General features: G+C 44.4%; 1 long non-coding RNA gene across 1 annotated transcript in view; it reads left to right on the top strand.

The window, feature by feature from the left end:
- The window catches only part of LOC142453547 (uncharacterized), a 143153-nt gene that overhangs the window by 22256 nt on the left and 114660 nt on the right, over positions 1-6237 (top strand). The gene's annotated exons all lie outside the window — the stretch shown is intronic.

Raw genomic sequence — 6237 nt, 5'->3', positions numbered from 1 at the left:
TTCAACTCCAGGCCACCAGGGGCAGAGGGCGGGGCTCCGGTTGGCAGAGAGTGATTGGGTTTGCTCAGTTGTTAAAAAAAAAAAAAGCCAAGAGCTCAAATCAACCGGGAGGAAAGACAACTAGTTAGATAGGTATGTTATTGCAAGTTGGGTGGAGAGAGTGCATTCGACCTGAAAAAGCGAAGGTGGTAGATACAAATTAGTTTCTAGCAAAGTGACTAGAGTGGTCACTTCAGGTCCTTGGAGAAGCCGGTTATAATTAGAGTGTTCTTAGACGATGGGAGCACATGTTGATCAGGACATGGTGCTTTCCATGGCGCCTCACACACGCACGGCACCAGCCTTAGTAGCAGCGTCTTGGGGTCCAATCCAGTGAGGCTAATGGGAGGCTAATCACCCACCCATGATCACATTGCTCCATTAACACACACTTGAAGACACATGCAGCTTGAGGAATATCTATTTCGTGGGGTGGGGAGAGGCAGGCCGAATCAGAGGATTATAAGTGACTACAAGCTTTTAATCAGCACCAAGATTATGAAATGCCCGCTAACAGTGAAAGTAAATGCTGTTGTACAGAATGTATAATACCGCAGTAACAGTAATAGAAATACGTAGATAGACTCTAAAGCGGAACAGACACAGGAAGGTGAATGAGACCACACTCCTGTGAAAATGCATTGGTCTACAGAAGATATCTCTACATATGTGTATATATGGGTGCTGAAGATGCATAGAGTGGGTAAAGTTATGCAAACTTCTGTCTCAAAACACTTGGAGGGAGGGAGGGGGTCCCTCAGGACCAGAGTCTCGAGAGATAACAAAGGCAATGGGTATCACTTAGTCCCCCCAACCAATCTTCTCCACACTACTTTGGTGAAAAAACTGGAGATCAGCTATCAAGGGTACCTATTGTCCTCTCTCTGTCAGAAGCAAAGAAAAAGGGAGAAAATTAAGGCCACCTGGGGAAACAATGAGACCAAAGGACTAATGGTCCACGAATCCCTCATCTCTCACAACTCTGGGACTGGAAGAGCGAGGTGGTGTCCAACAATCACAACTGAGAGCTCGGAAAGGGACCATAAGAAAAGGTCCTGATTGGAGTGTGGGAAAAAAATGGCCTGGAACTGGACCCTACCCTGGGGGCCAACTCTTGGCCCAACAAATGACAGGCCTGTCAGGTGAAACATGACACCAGGGAAGTTCGAGCCCCTGAGAACAATCAGGCATATGAGATTTTAGAAAGGTGGCATTTGTCCAGGGATGAATCTGAGCAGGGCTAGGAGAGAAGGGTGGATGGAAAGAGTAAGCACAGGGAGGCAGTGGGGCGGGGGCTGGTATATGGTGGGGACCATCATCCATCAGCATCATATAATTAAACATGTGCGAGTTGTTGGCTGGAATGCCAATTTGCTCTGTAAACCTTCACCAAACTCATCACCAGAAGTTAAATAATCGTTCTTTTGAAGGCTGCTAAAAAAGTTCACATGATGGTAATCACGGCAATAGTGGAAAAATAGACGGGAACGTAAGTGTTCTAATTATTCTTCATTAGTCAGATGATGCATTCATCATTGCTTTGCTGCCTTGGCTCGGGGAGGACTGCTCTGCTTCTTGAGGAAGGAGGCAGGAACGAGGAGGCTGGGCCCGATCGGGGGCATCTGAAGAAAATAGAGCCATGACAGGATTTAGGGTAGATGAGACCCCTGAGGGCAAGTGTTCTGAAGGATGCTGTACAGAAAAGGTCTTCAGTCTCTCTTTTTGGTAGCTGTAGGCAGCTAATCCTAAGGGAAGAAAAACAAGACAAGTTCAGATAACATCTGAGATCTGATACCAAAAATTGCCTTGCAAAAGAGCCAGTTCCTAACCACTGGAAATGTCAGAATAGAAGCTATGCCAATGGAGTAGTGTACAGAGCAGGAATTCTGGCTGGGGTTTGGACAGGGCCCTTAGACGTCTTTCCAACTCGAAGAAGTTGTGATTCTAGTTCTTCAGAAGCTCGCAGGGCGTCAGATGGCACCAGCGCTGAGTCTTCTTGTACTTCACTCTGACCCTCTGACTTGGAAATGATGGCCGAGCCTAAAGGCAACGTACAGCAGTAAGTGAGCCGATATACTCAACTGTGACGCCGTAGAACTGCAACAAACATCATGAGGGTTATGGAAGCCCTTGAGCTTCCAGTTCTAGCTGTCAGGCGTTTGAAGGTAGGGGCAATGATGCTCCTTTGACTGAGAAAACCCACTTGCTGGTGGTTGCCCAATAAGCAGAACATAAATCATGTCTCTGAATTGCGTATGTTAAAAAAAAAGTTGAAATGGAAAATGGTGCATACCACATACAAAGACACTTCAGAAAGTTTGTGGGGGAAAAAAATCCATTATTTTTCCATTAACTTTTTGAAGTTCCTTCATATGTATCTCTTGTCTGCTTTTCAAACATTCGCTTTGTCACTTTACACTGCTTCGCTCTTACAAAAGACCTACATTAGTACCTGTTTTTGTTAAATGGAAGAAATCCAAAGAGGATTTTCACTTTTACTAAAGAGTGCTACCAACGAATCCCGTGTTTGGTGTTTGCCTTGCAGGGGCCTGTTAAAGAGGCCGCACACCCAGGAGCTACACTGGCTGGTGCAGCCCAGCTCCTCCCCAGTCACTGGACTCAACGGCTCAGCAGCAAACAATCACAGCTTTAAACTCTCTGCAAACACTACTTATTGGTGTTATTTTGGGCCTTATGTGGTGTTTGGTATGATTTGGTAGGTTATTTCGGGGCTCTGGTGTAACCCAGGTCAGCTGAGGTCTCTATGGGGGCTCTGGTAAAGCTTAGATAATCTTCCATATAAATGCATGGCAATCGCCTCTTGGCTTGACGCCGTTTTGGCCTATGGAAGGGTTCGTAGGAAATGTTCTACTTTTGGGCAATGGGTTAACATGTCTGTTCTACTAAGGATTCTGATCCCATTCAAGGGAAGAATAGATGCAGTGAGCTCCACCAGGGGAAGGTGCCATGTGAAGATGTATCTATGAGCCAAGGAGCAGGATTGATGGGGGTCACCAGAAATTGGAGGAGGATTCAACACAGCTAACACCCTGATTTGGACTTCTAACCCCCAGAAATGTGAGACATCCATTTTTTCATAACTTTTTTATGACAACCTGGGACACTTAAGACACCTGGTGAGGACAAAAAGCTTCTAATGGCAGAGACTTAGTTCGAGCCAATATTGTTTAAATATCAAAAAAGTTTGGAGACCTCAACAGACAGCTGGTTTACACCTGAATTGCTCAATCTTCCTTCACTAAGAAGGGCTGGCTCATGCATTGGCCACAGGGGAACACAAATGCTGTTTCTCATTTTTGTTGTGGGAATATAAGTCATCTTTTCCTGAAAGAGGAGCTGTTAGTGACTTCTCAAAACACGGGGGGCCAGAAGAGTGGGGTAGAGTCTGTATTCCAAGAATTTTTAGATAACAGGCATGAAACATTGTCTTTTCAAGGTGAAGCAATGGGACATGGTTTATTATTTCAAACACATGAGTTTCAGGTGGAAAGCATTGACCAAGTTAAAAGTCTGGCTCAACCGTACAGTTGTGCTCAAAGATCCCATCAGACTCTTACTTTTGGTGACTCAACATGACTTAACCAAGGAAGAAAAAAAATCTTGGGAACTGCAGTTAGTTCAGCGAATATCTACAGCCTGTCCTAATAGCACCAGGGAGTCCCAGTGTGTGTGGGCTGTGTTCACGATAGTTGAGTAGTTCTTGAACTAAGTGAACACGTGCAAGCCACATGCTCTGTTGTGACATTTTGCAGACAGCAGTACTGTTTTGGTTCAAAGATATACTTGTAAAGTAGACAACAAAAAGCATGACATACTTTTTAAAATACAGAAAACAATTTCCCAAAGTAGTGAATTAGTATAAGCAATCTTGACCTGAGAGCTGAAGAGCAGTCCTCATTCAGTGTAGCACCTCCTCTTCTGTAGGCCAGCTATTCTGCAAGGAGAAGACCTTCCTGGACAGAGTCCTTGGCTTCATTCAAATCAGAGACTGGCTCATTTGGCCACACTGAATTAAAGTGATCTACTTTTCTTCCTTAACACATTTTAATAATATAGCTTCTCTATCAATGATCTCTTCCCCTGAGTCTCCTTTCCTGGTTTCTCTCCTCTGTCTGTGCCCAAGACTATGTCAGGTGTTCTCATCTGAAAGCCAGACGTGTACATATCTCTGTCTGCTGGAACTTACCACTGTGTAGGTAGGGGGCTTTTCTCCTCTGTGGTCTTGGAGGTCCTTGAGGACAAGGTCACGGTAGTACGCATTTTTGTACCTCTATACCAAGCATGATGTCTGGTACTTAGTAGGTGCTTTAAAAATTGTCACTCTACAGCACTGAAGATACAGCCTGGGGAGAGGGGTGTGGCTGCTTAGACTATACAGGAGCAAGCTAAGAGGGAAGGAGCGAGAGAGAAAGAGACTCCCAAAGCCTGGCCCACCACGCCCTGAGGACAGCATTTCTTCTTGGAGTAGTCAATGCACAGAGAGGATTGGAGGACCAGCCCCACCACAGAACATGGTGTCCCCTAACTGGCCCATAGTGCTAAAGGAGTCAGCACGAGAGACACAGTTCAGGAATTGTCTGACACATCCACCACCACCACCACCGCCACCCCCAGCCCCCGCAGCAGGACAAAACATGAAGGGAGAGCACCAGAGCAGCAAGTGGAGCAAAACAATGAAGTCCCCAAGGAATCCCAAAATAGACTTCAGGAGCATGGCTTGGCACCTCATTAGACTCGATTGGAACACATTCATAAGAGTCAATATACAGAGCTGGAACTAGTTATAGGCATTCTTTTCTTTCCATAGCTATCTATATAAGATAGGCAGGATAAACAATCGTAAGAGAACAACAGGACTGACAGTGCTGGGGAGACATGGGAGAGCGGGAGATGGGGAATGGAAGAGGTAGCCAACAAACCCAGGGACAAAGGAACAACAAGTGATCTAAAATCAATGGTGAGGAAGGCATAGATTGCCTGGTGGGGCTTTATCTAGTGCAGTATAGCCGAGAGGAATTACTGAGAGCTGAATGAAGGTCAAAATGATAGTGGTAAAAGGAAATAGAGGAAAGAACCTGGAGGCAAAAAACATCTATAGAGGTATAAATACAGTCACATACATATGTAAATATATTTATATATAATAATATGGATACAGATTTATGTACATATATTTATATGTTAAGTATTAAGGTAGCAGATGGACATTGAGCCTCTACTCAAGTACTCCCACAATGCAAGAACACTTTGCTCTAATAACCTGGCATTCTGTGATGCTCACCTTCCTGACATGATTGCTGAAGACAAAATGGGTGCAAAAGCTAATGTAGTGAAGAAAGCTGATGGTGCCTGGCTATAAAAAGATAAAGCATGTGGGGTCTTAAAGACTTGAAGTTAAACAAGTGACCACTTAGCGGAGAAGCAAAAGCCCACATGGAAGAAGCACACCAGCCTATGTTATCATGAAGTGTCGACAGGATCAGGTAACAGGCATCAGAAGACCCAAAACAAAACAAAACAAAAATATTGTTGAGAACGAGGGGGTTTGGATGAGAGACCCCCAAACCCATCTGCAGACAATTAGACATTCCCTCACAGAAGGGTCACAAGGAAGGGGCGAGCCAATGATTGACATATAACTACACACACCCCTCCAGAGGGACGAGCAACAGAAACATGGGGGAAGGGAGAAAGCGGTAGGTGTAAGATATGAAAACAATAGTAATTTATAATTTATCAGGTGGTCACAAAGTTGGGGGGGCAGGGGAAAGGAGCTGATACCAAGGGCTCAACAGAAAGTAAATGTCTAGAAAAGAATGATGGCAACATATGTACAAATATGCTTGAGACAATTGATATATGGATTGTTACAAGAGCTGTAAGAGCCCCCAAGAAAATGATCTTTTAAAATTCCAGTCTGGGAAACCCACAGGCGCTGTACTATTCTGTCCCATAGCTATGAGTTAGAATTGACTCTATGGCAGTGAGTTAGTTAACAAAAACACTATCTATAGATAGTGATGGAGATTAGCTATTTTATGGAGTGCCTGTTTACATAGGGATTGCTCATTTATCAGTTGGATTGTGTATTTTTTCCGATAACCCTATCTGTTATGCATATTGCAAATACGTTTTCTCCTGAGGTAGTGTTCCATTTGCTCTACAGTAGTGCTTCCT

Source organism: Tenrec ecaudatus, chromosome 7, assembly GCF_050624435.1.
Source record: "Tenrec ecaudatus isolate mTenEca1 chromosome 7, mTenEca1.hap1, whole genome shotgun sequence".
Classification (NCBI taxonomy): Eukaryota; Metazoa; Chordata; class Mammalia; order Afrosoricida; family Tenrecidae; genus Tenrec; species Tenrec ecaudatus.
This window is presented reverse-complemented; position numbering and strand designations above follow the sequence as displayed.